Raw genomic sequence first — 12,639 nt, forward strand, 5'->3', positions numbered from 1 at the left:
TCTCTCTCTCTCTCTCTCTCTCTCTCTCTCTCTTTCTCTCTGCATGTTGTCTGGAGAGCAGGGTGTGAGCTCTCAGCTACTATGCCAGCCATGTCTGCCTTCCTGCTGCCGTGGTATCTACCATGACGGTCATGGACTCACCCTCTGAAACTGTAAGATACCAATTGAATGGTTGTTTTTATAAGCTGGTTTGGTCATGATGTCTCTGCACAGCAATAGAGCAGTAACCAAGACACACATCTCCCTGTTTATTTTTCTAATACTTCTGTATTTATTTCATTAAAGTTATCATTTGTCCATTGAACAGTTTTATGAATAAGTTTAGAGGGACTGAACAAATAGTGCCAAGAGGAATGGCACTGTTAGTGGGTATGGTCTTGTTGGGAGTATGTGTGGCCTTGTTGGAGGAAATGTATCACTGTGGGGGCCAGCTTTGAGGTCTCCTATGTTTAAGCTATCCCCAGTGTGACACACACTCTCCTTTTGCAACCTGTAGATCAAGATGTAAAATTCTCAGCTCCTTCTCCAGCACTATGTCTGCCTGCATGCTGCCATGTTTCCAGCCATGACAATAATGGACTAAACCTCTGAAACTGTAAGCCAGCCCTATTACAAAGATTTCCTTTATAAGAGTTGCCATGATCCTGGTGTCTCTTCACAGCAATAAAACCCAAACTAAGACATTCACAAACGTTCACAAATACATTAAATTGGTTTGAATATTCTTGGCCCAGGGAGTGGCACTATTTGGAGGTGTGGCCTTGTGGAAGGAAGTGTGTCACTGTGGGTGTGGGCTTTAAGACCCTCATCCTAGTTGTCTGGTAGCCAGTCTTCTCCTAGCAGCCTTCAGATAATGATGTGGAACTCGCATCTCCTCTTGAATCATGCCTGCCTGGATGTTGCCGTGTTCCCACCTTGATGATAATGAACTGAACCTCTGAACCTGTAAGCCAGCCCCAAGTAAGTGTCCTTATAAGAGTTGCATTGGTCATGGCACCTGACCCTTCACAGCAGACCCTAACTAGGACATATATATATATATATACAGACACAGACACAGACTTATACACATACATATACATCATATATATATATGTATATGTATACGTATACACCTAGACATACACACACATACACACACACACACATATACACACAAAACTGCAATTTCATTGATCTGTCTGACACATGTGTTCATGGAACATGCCTCTTCCTGCTTCTTGTTCTAGGAAGTATGTGGACAACATCTGCAGACTCACTTCATTCTACTTTATTCTTCTCTTCCACGTTAGAAATATCAATTGACAGAGAGGAAGATGATGGGAACTTGTTTTAGCCAGCTATTTTTGTCTGTGGGTAGCTTGCACCTCAAATCACAAAGGGAAAATAAATATAACACGAAATAAAATGCACATCCAAATGCCAATGGCAAGCTCATATCCATTCCCCTTAATGAATGTCAACTTTGGAAATTAGAATTCACAAGGAGATGAGACTTTTGAAAAATCTTTATTCTCAGGCAGGCTTTGGTTCTATTTCCCTGAAAAGGAACACCAATACAAAAAGACAGAAGGTAGATTGCTTTTGTCCACAAGTTGAATCAGAAGCATTTGATAATGGGCATAGAGGGACTCCCCCAGTGTCTACAAGAGAATAAAGCAATATGGGGGTTGGGGAGAGAAGCAAGGAGACATCGGGAGAACAGTCGGTCCCTTATTAGTATTAACAAATTCCTGAAGTCAAAAAAACAGCATTCAGTAAAGGAAATAGCTAGACTTTCATTAGGCAGAACTGTTTTTAAAATAGCCTTCCTTTTAGCCATGGAAAGAGGGGGTTTGGACCAGCAGGGTCAGTTTGTAGATAACTAAAGTCATTCCCATCAAAAATTTAAGAATAATACGTTGTTGTTTTTTTTTAAATGGACCTGAATAAAATTAGAAATTTTCACTGTCGGAGAGGGAAAATTGTGTCCCAGAGAGAGACAAAGGAGTATCAGAGCTCATACTTGATTCTTTCACTTAATATCATCCTGGTAACTCATGCGTCTGTTGGTATCAGGATTAAAATACAAGTTGAACTTCTCAACCTAGAGAGATTTTCATGTGTGTGAACAGCTGCCAGTGGAAAAAATGCTCCTCGGATTTTTCGAAAGGCATGAAAAAGCCACCGTGGAGTTGCTGCATTTTATTATAAAAGCCTTAGTTCCTTGTCTGCAGGGACCTAGAGCCTCAAGGGAAGGGCCTGAGATCTCCTAAGAGATAACCTCCAACCACTTCTGAGACCACGCCCACAGAGGGAAGCTGCCTATCTCAATAAAAGGAGCTAGGGGAGCTGAAAATATCAATCAAATCGCTGTAATAGAACGACGGCCGCTGGTTCACAGAGCGAGGCAGCTGTCAGCGACTCAGCCAAGAACTAAGAGGATTTGAAAAGATAATAACAACATAGAGTTCATAGAAGCCACTATAGACGCATGGGGTCTGCGAGTTTAATCTCATGTACTTTGGGCAGAGAAAACAATCAAACCAGGGATCCTTCTGCTCAGCCCAGTGGAACTCTGGGCCATACTGCAGATGTCCCATGTCAAGGGCTCAACGTAGATGGTGGAAGCCTGTGAGAAACCGGAACTACATCACGTAAGCGCTGTGAGCCCAACGACATGACACCAGAAATGGCTCAAGTCAGCACCTTCTATGGAAGAAAAAAAAAATCACACAGCACCGGAAGTAATCCTAGTCAGCAATCCAATTCCCTTTGTGAGATCAAAGGTGAATGGTGCCATAGTCAACCGGTAAGCACTGCCTACAAGTATCGGGTGAGCACGTGGGATGTTGCCAACACAAATGAGAAAATGATTTTTAAATTTAAACATGATTTCTAATAACTAGTCGTAACTTTAAGTGTCCAACGACCGGTTTTAGCACAATTTTCAGATTATGTGGTTTCTCTGGCAGAACACTACACAGGAAGTGAGCTTGAAACTTCGGAGGCTCCCACCATAAGACAGCAAGCTAAGAAAGGCGTGGAGGTGGGTTGGGGTAAAAACAAATTTAGAAGAAATCTGTAAAACAGAGAAAGGAGAATTCAAAAGACTTGTACGGAAAAGGCCAGCAACAGGGAGTGGCTTAGAAGACCATGCTTGTTTTCAGAGTTTATCACAGCAAAATCGTCAATGACGAGTAGTCCCTGTGGACAATCTCTGAACGTTTCAGAGAGAGAAAGAGAGAGAGAAAGAGAGAGAGAGAGAGAGAGAGAGAGAGACAGAGAGAGAGACAGAGAGAGAGACAGAGAGAGAGACAGAGAGAGAGACAGAGAGAGAGACAGAGAGACAGAGAGACAGAGACATACATAGAGAGACATGTACAGAGACATACACACAGAGACACACATGCAGACACACACAGCACACAGAGAGACAGAGAGACATAGACAGACCTGCACATAGACATACATAGAGAAAGAGACACACACACACAGAGGCACACAGCCTAATTAAGAAGGATTTACAGAAAGATAGCCATTAAATGACCCGAATATTTGGTGCTAAATTATGTGAGGTTTGTAGAGGAACGAGCTCCAACCAAATTTTTGCAAGTTCTGCGACCATCTGTGTGTTTCCACTCCCCCTTAGCTGTGGGGGTATGTGGGGGTATGGCTGTCACTTCTGCCTTCTTCATTTAGATCTTACTGTGAATCTCCCTTCTCCTCATTCAATGTGGCCAGTGGTTTCCATGTGAAAGGACTTTACAATGCAGGACGTCTAGTGAGGCAGGGAAAACAATTTAAAAAGAGGCTCAACGCTAGAGCAAACAGTAAAAACAACGCATACTTAACCTCCAAAGGCAGAGCTCAGAGAATCCAGAGGCTTCTCTGGCAGGCACACAGACCCAAGCTTACAAAGTTTGGTCCCACAGCATCACTGGAAACCAACCAACAATTCTCACTCAGCCCATGAAGCTATGGGATCATTCTCATCTCTTGAGACCTGAGGAAGATGCATTCGGAATGTCCTCTCCCTGAAAACAAAGATTGTACCGAAATATGAAATGTAAGAACAATTTGAAATAGGAAAACACACACAGTAAAAAAATAAATGTAGGCAGAATTGACAGCCATCTATATGATACCAACACACACACCACACACCACACACACACACACACACCAGAGGAATAGACCTAAAGGATAGGTTTCCAGGCACAGATATCTGCATGGAGGAGGTTGAAGTTCTGCTAAGAAGCTTCAGCCAAGGACCCCATCCAGAAGCTCAAGACACTGGTTTATTTCGAAAAACAAATCGTTATCTCTCTCACGGAAGCTTTATGGAAAAGAAAACTAGTTCAGTCTAGAACGAGTTAAACAGAAACCCTTTAAAGACCATTGAAGAATTCTGGAGCCAACCTCCGTAGACAATTACAGCATAGAAAGTGACCCAGGACTGCAGTTTGCATAATACCACTGAACTTTGTGAAACATTTCTTTACTCTCCTAAAAAGTCATGAAAGTGAGAGGGGACAAAGGCAGCCTGGGGAGCACACTTCAGTTTCCATAAAAAGTGCGCTTCTCAGCCAAACACCCACATGGCTAGCCTGCGGCTCACCAATCCTGGTCATGAAGGCGTTGACACATAGTAGACACCGTACAGGGTAAAGACACTGTCTCTGGTTGCTGCCTTCTGGAAGCTCTAGAGTCATCCCATCCTTAACTCTCCACTGTCCTGTTGATAAGTGTCTTACCATTATCTTTGAATTAGGAATATTTTTTAGTCTTTTAGATTTCTCTCTGTCTCTCTCTATCTCTCTTTGTCTCTCTGTGTGTGTCTCTGTCTCTGTCTCTCTCTCTCTCTCTCTCTCTGTGTGTGTGTGTGTGTGTGTGAGAGAGAGAGAGAGAGAGAGAGAGAGAGAGAGAGGGAGAGAGAGAGAGAGAGAGAGAGTTCTTAAGAGAGTAATTTACTGTGGGAAACAATTAAGATGCCTCATTTAGATAATCTTGGATGAGGAGGTGAGTAGCGTGTAAGAGTCCAAGGATGGGGAGGAGGGCTGTGATTTACTGCCTTCTGGATGTGACATGGATGCTGAAATCATGAGCCCACAGCAGCTCTGGTCACCTGCATAAGTCTACACAGGACCACCAGCCAGAATCCCAGCAGAGAGAGAGAGAGGTGCTCCCAGGCCCCACCCTCACTGAGGAGGTTTTCAGCTGCTGATGGCTGTTGGGGTAAAAGAATCTTCTTTGAGGGTTTGGTCAATGGTAGAATTCCCACAGTCCTGTAGATGGCCCCATGCCCATACATACATACCCAATGCTAACTGGGCTTAGTGGTTATTGGTTGAGGAAAAAAGATATGAATTTCAGAGAAGGATTTGGGGAGAGCAGAAGGGTGAAGCAGAAGTGGTTATGATCATGTTTCAATGTATACATCTATGTAATTCTCAAGGATATAGACAATTTATTACTTAAAGAAAGAAAATTTAGCCAGGCAGTGGTGGCGCACGCCTTCAATCCTAACACTTTGGAGGCAGAGGCAGGCAGATTTCTGAGTTCAAGGCCAGCCTGGTCTATAGAGTGACTTCCAGGATAGCCAGGGCTACACAGAAAAACCCTGTATCAGAAAACAAACAAAAAAAGAAGAAAGAAAGAAAGAAAGAAAGAAAGAAAGAAAGAAAGAAAGAAAGAAAGAAAGAGAGAGAAAGAGAAAGAGAGAAAGAAAGAGAGAGAAAGAAAGAAAGGAAATTTGGACTATTAACTTTAGCTATGTAATGAAATGCTGTATGACTTTACGACATTTAAATATTGAATATAAAATTAAACCCAATGACTGCCTTGTGATTCAAGGAGGAAATTATACACATTTAATGCATTATGCACTTCCTCCCTCTTTCTGTCTCTTTCGATCTCTCTGTCTGTCTCTGTCTCTGTCTCTGTCTCTCTCTCTCTCTCTCTCACACACACACACACACACAAATACAGACTCACATTTACTTATTTTTATTTCAAGGTGTCAAAATTCCTGACACAATCAATGTAAAGGAAGAAAGGTTCGTTCAGAGCACACAATCACTGGGGGCAGACTATTGTGGCAGGGACAGCATGACAGGCAACAGTGTGTTGATCTGTAGCACTGAAAGCCTGCATGGAGCCTGCTCACATTTGGGTGGATCAAGCAGCCAAGAATTAGGTCAGAACCAGCCAGCTCCATCCTTCCTGCCCCAGTGACCTACTTCTGCTAAGGCCTAGTCCCAAAGGTTCCACAACCTTCCTAGACAGTGCCACCAGCTTGAGACAAAGTGTTTACACAGCTGAGCCTGTGGGGAAATTTCACACTCAAGCCTTAACGACACTGAGCCAGGCAAGTGCAAAATACCTTTTGAAAATAGTTTAATTTCAATTCTGTAAATAGGACAGAGTAAAACGCCTTGGAATGGATTGATTTTTGTCTTTAGTTTGCAAAGTGTACCAAAAATGATACATAGTACAGAAAAGGCACAGTTTTCTATGTATCGAGTGTGACTGAAAACAACACACTAATGAAGATAAAACCAAAGAAGCAGGATATATAGTAACAATCTCAGCTGTCAGTGTGAAAGGCTCTTTTATTTATATGTGTGAGCTGTCATTATTATTTCCCTACTGGGTTGATTTTACAAGAAAAAAAAATCGCAAGCTCTGCCTATCAACCACGGCGTCATTCATCACAGTGTTATGGGGCTCCAATCTAGGGACTGATCATCAGGGTTTGACAACAAAATCCATATGCTCAATACATGAGGCTTTAGCGAAGAAAGCGAAGTTACAAGTATGCGATGCCCTTTGGCGTCTTCTCTGTGAGTCCGCTGTATGGGTGGCCTGTTGTTTTGGTGGTGGTGGTGGTGGTAGTGAGTGGCAGTGGCTGGTAGTGGTGGTTGTTGTTTTTAAATCTGAAACGTTGAATGCAAAAGCAAGTGACAGAGGCCCAATAGGTCATTGCAGCCTCACTTTCTCCTTCCCACCTCTCTCTAACTCTCCCAACCCCCAACTTTCATTCAACATACTGAAATGAAGTGAAATCAAGAACCATTCGTCATCTCTAATTTGGGTTTGCGTCTTGACTGTATTCATCATCATGAATGTAAGCATTAAAAAAAAACACATGATGGGTCTGAGGAGGATTGGTAGGGTTAAAGTGTTTGCCACATAATCATGCAGACCTGAATTCAGATCCCAGCAGTCATGAAATAAGCAGGAGGAGCCTGTAACCTCAGGGACAGGGAGGGGGATCAGGATCACTGGGGGTTTGCTGGCTTCCAGCCTGGATGAAAATATGAGAGTTTGTGATCAGGCAAAATCACTGCCTGTCTTAGTTAGGGTTCCTTTGCTGTGAAGAGACACCATGACCAAGGCAACTCTTATAAAGGTAACATTTAATTGAGGTTAGCTTACAGTTTCCAGGATTTAGTCCATAATCATCATGGTGGGAAGCATGGTAGCATCCAGGTAGACATGGTGCTGGAGAAGGGACTGAGTTTTCTATAGCTTAATCTGAAGGCAACCAGGAGGAGACTTGTAGCCACAGAGAGACTTGAGCATCTCCCTTCCTCACTGGGCAGAGCTTGAGCCCAGGAGCCCTCAAAGCCCGCCTACTCAGTGACACACTTCCTCCAACAAGGCCACACCTCCTAATAGTGCCCTTCCCATGGGCCAAGCATATTCAAACCACCACACTGCATCAAAGGAAAATGGCAGAGAGACTTAGAGAAAGATACTTTATGATTGCCCTGCTCTAGTTGCAGAATGCTATATACTTGCATGCACACATACACACACACACACACACAAGCACTTGCACATGTGCACAGATGCACACACTAACTTATTTATTTACTTTTTAAAAATTTTTTTGCTTAAGAACTTTGGACACACACATAATGTATTTGAGCAAATCCATCCTCATACCCTCCCCTTGAATTCCTCTCCCTTTCTCCCTCGTCACTTTCCCCTTTAACTCAATGTACACTTTTATAAAAACCACTAAGTCCATTTTGTGCTGACTACATGTGTGTGGCCGGGGACAAGTTGGGGTGGGACTTCCTGAGTCTCTCCCCATCTATTCTGGGATTTGCCTGTGCAGATTTTGTTGATGGAATCCTAGCCACTGTGAGTCTCTCTCTCTCTCTCTCTCTCTCTCTCTCTCTCTCTCTCTCTCTCTCTCCCTCTCTCTCTCTCTCGCACACACACACACACACACACACACCCCAAATTTTAAAACCAGAGAATGGTTTTAAAAGGTTACACAGAGTTCTAAATTCAGTTCATTGGATATCGAAATATTTGAATTCCATACCAGATTATAATACTATCTATATAAAATTAAATTATTCAAATGAATGTCTTTAAATTTCAGTAGATCTTTATCTGTTAAATAGCACAGACTGAACAAGATAAGTTAGTGCCAAACCTCCTTATGACTGCACCCAAAAAAGTGTAAATCAGTGTTCAAAGGCACGAATCCACAAGGATGAGGGGATCCCCAGAGATGGAGGACATACAGGATAGGGTACATGTGCTCAGTATACCAAAACAGGTGGATCATTAGCAGAGAGCCTGGAAAATCTGCCATTCATACCTTAAATCCTTCGAAGACTAGAGGAAACTCAGGGGTAGGTACCCCAAATAGTGGGAATAAGAAAACTTTAATATATTACAGGATACTTGACTACTAAATACAGTATGGGTTGGAATCTACAGTGTGAAAAAGTCTAATAGTGGCAGTATCTGTTTTTTCTCCTTGCTGTGAAAAAAAATTGTGTCATTTAGGGGCTGGAGAGATGGCTCAGCTACTCAGAACCCTTAGCACCCTCACAACTGACTCTGGCTCTGGGAGATCTGGCTCCCTCTTCTGGAGTTTGCAGGTACTGCAGCCATGTGGCATACACAAAAAGACCCGTGAACAAAAACTTTAAATGAGTCATTTAGTTGATATTAGTGCCCCAAGGTTTGTAGGGAGAATCTCTTATAAGCATCACCTGTCAATAAAAAAAAAGTCTATGATCAATGAGCTGAGGCAGGAAATAGGAGATGGGACACTGGCAGGAAGAGGATTCTGGGAAATAGTGAGACAATGGGGCAGATGCTAAGGGAGACGTTGAGGAAGATGCTAAGGAAAAGGATGGAAGAGAGGTAACTAACCAGGTAGAAGACATAGAATAGTTTGAATGGGTTAAATAAGATAGTATGAGAATGAGCCAAAGTTGGTGGCCTAGGCACTTGTTAATAAATAACTAGTCTCAGAGTTGTCATTCCAGGAGCAGGAAAGAAAAACAGATTTTATTTTACAAAGGTTAATTTCTCCTAATTATTTTCATATGATTATGTAAGATGCTAATGTATGGAAATCATGTATAGGGTATACGGGAAACTGCAACTATCCTAGAGAACTCTAAAATAAATGTGTTTTTTAATGCAAAGTCAGTAGGGGTATTTTTTCCATTTCCATTTTTCAAGTTTCTGTATATTCTAAAATATATGCATTTATTATATCTACAGTCCTTGTGATGTAATGAGATGTTAGTCAGCCTTACTAAACTGCTTTCTGGAAGTCAGTGAGCCTCAGGCACTGGGAGTTATGATGACTTAGGACGGGCCCCAGAGTGCTTACAGAATCACAGATTGATGAGCGTAAGTTCATTCACCCCAAAAAGTGACCACACACACAAACACACAGACACACACAGACACACAGACACACACAGAGAGAGAAAGAGAGAGAGAGAGAGAGAGAGAGACCATCAATTACCAACAGTACCTCAGATAGAGCTGTGGCTTTGAGATCCTGGAGGAGGTGGCACTGGGGTTCTGTCTCTTTATGCTTTGGCATGAGTAGATAGACACACTCATAACTCTTCCTCTGGTCCCCCTCTTCCTCCACAGTGAGATCCAACACGGTTTGTTATTTCTGATTTTATCCATCCTGTCTGGGCTTCTCTCTTCCAGAACTTTCTTCTTTCCAGTGTGTGTGTGTGTGTGTGCGCGTGTGTGTGTGTGTGTGTGTGTGTAAGAGAGACTATATGTGTATGTGAGTGTGAGTGAGAATTGAATATGAATGCTTTTCCTCTACATGCACACATGCACATGCACACACATGTGGGAGCCCAAGGTGGGTTCAGAAAATATACTCAATGTCTTGTCTATCTTGTTCACTGAGGCAGAATCTCTCAATCAGAGGCAAAGTTCCTTGGTATGGGTTGTCTTTCTAGACAGCTTGCCCTGGGCATCCTGCCTCTGCCCTCCTAGGTGGAATTACAGGACGGTCTCCATATCCACATGGCATTCATGCAAGTTTCTGGGGAGCAAGTGCTTAACTGTTAGGCTCTCTTCTTAGCCCCTTCCAGAACTTTCTATCCAAACTCTCCTGCACCTTTCTTTTTTTGTGCTTGACAAATGGAAGTTGTATACATTTGAGATATGGAATGTAGTGTTCTGATCAAATTGTACATTGGACAGACATTTCTAAGAGCAAGTTCATCCATCACCTCATTCTCTGTTTCTCTGTCTCTCTCTGTCTCTGTCTCTCTCTCTCTCTCTCTCTCTCTCTCTCTCTCTCTCTCTCTCTCTCCATTCCCTTGGTATATTCCACATACACAAAACCCAGTGGCAATCAGTTCACTGTTCCCAGGCTCTGGTGTGTGTTTATTTTGTAACTGAACGATGTTGTACATTCTGGACAATCTATTTCTCAAATAGAAAATTAAGCACACCAGTCACCCAGTTAAAACCCTCAAATAGATCCTTATCGTCCCGAGGGTAAGTGGAAAAGTTCCTCTGCTGATAGACGGATGCTATTCCAGAAAGACCAAAAGTTGTGACACACCATCCTGAGTCTGGGAAATCATCAGTTTAGCTGCTTGTGTTTGTAAACTGACAGAAAACGGGGTCTGCAAGACAATGAGAATGTAGAATGACATGTTGCTAGAATACTCAGGGTCACATCTGTTGAACTCAGGGTTTCGCAGGGGTGTGATTGAGAGATTCGTATATGCATTTGAGTGGAGGGCCTGTTCTCGTGTGAGGGCACATATATGTGCATATGTGTACAGATGAGTAGAATGGCCAGTCTCTTCCTCACTACTCTCTCTCTCTCAGTGAACCACAGCCCACTATTTTGACTAGTTCAGCTGGCCAGTATGCTCTTGGCAATCCACTCATCTCCACCCTACAAGTTGCAGATATGAATAGCCTGGCTTTTTACAAAGGTGCAGAGAGGATTTGAACTCTTCTGGCTTTCGGAACAAAGGCTATTGTTCTATTGATGCCCACTGAGCCATCTTCTCAGCCCCCACCAGGATATGGTGTATTGCAACCTTTCATGCCCCACCTTCTGCTGTGTCTGCCTCCCAGTTGGATGGGATATTCTCTCATGGAAGCAGCTTCAGCCCCACCTGCCTCTGTGTTTATACCTAGAACAGAGTGCCTCTTTTATTCAGCAGTGGACACATTCTGACTGCTGCCTCTGAGGTACAGAGGAGGCCGGTTGCATCTTCATGTCTTGGGCGTTCTTAAACTTTGAACTGAAAGCTGATGCCCCTCCCTGGAGGGATGGTGAAAGGGAGTGAAGGATGGGGGAAGGAGAGGGAGATAAGTATGGGGGAAAGAGTGGGAAATCACGTTAAAAGTTCTAAATTAGCAGCAAACCTGAAGAGTAGACGGGGAGAAATTTATGGTGTTACCACCACACATACATACACACACACACACACACACACACACACACACACACGTCTCCTGTGCCACAAGTGTCATTCCCCCACTAAATAAAATGGTCTATTAGACTTATCTGTCCCTCTCATGAATAGCCTGTAATTAAATAACCACCTTTTAAAATCCTGCTAGTCTGAAAGAAAGCCATTTGAACATTTTCCTTAGCTGATGAATTACACGGACCAGTGGTCCTTGATAAACAGGCCTGTTCTAAAGCGATACATGAGAAAAAAACACTTCTAAAACAATTGATGTGGGATTAGATTCTATGTTTCCAGCCTCACTCAGTAGACTGTGTTCCCCAAGAGGAAGCAGAGCCCAACCACTAGGACCAGCCACAGCCTTAGCTGCAAGACTGGTCTTCCGGAGGATGTAAGATCCAGTAGGGCCGTTTCAGGGAATCTGTTAGACTTAGCTTTTCCCAGGACAAATGTTGCTGCTGCCTGTGCTGAGACACTTAAGCAGAAAGAGTAAGGATAAAGCATCTCTCTTTGGTGGCCATTTCTCCTAAGGAAGTTCCCCATCAGGGAACTTTCTCTGTTGCTTCAGGGCCTGATCATGGTTCTAATGGCTGTTTGTGGTGCTAACTTTCCTAATAAAGTTCTTTCTAAAGAGTAATTTCTCTCCTCTTTCTTTCCATGGAGTCCACCATGTCATTTATATAACAGATGTCAGTGTATCTTTTTTTAAGAGAACACAACTCAATCCAATTCTACCCTCTGGCATCCAAAACGCTTGTCATTTCCATAGCCAAATACTTCAGAGTGCTGACTCACTCCTGTATCAAAAAACCTCATCTAAATCAGTTCCTGGTGAGACGTGGGAATGATTCACCGTAGGGCAGCTCTCCTCACTGTTTATGAGTCTACAGAATAAAGAAAGCAAAATGTATGCCGTGGTTAGCAT

Source organism: Grammomys surdaster, unplaced genomic scaffold, assembly GCF_004785775.1.
Source record: "Grammomys surdaster isolate TR1022 unplaced genomic scaffold, NIH_TR_1.0 166, whole genome shotgun sequence".
Taxonomy (NCBI): domain Eukaryota; kingdom Metazoa; phylum Chordata; class Mammalia; order Rodentia; family Muridae; genus Grammomys; species Grammomys surdaster.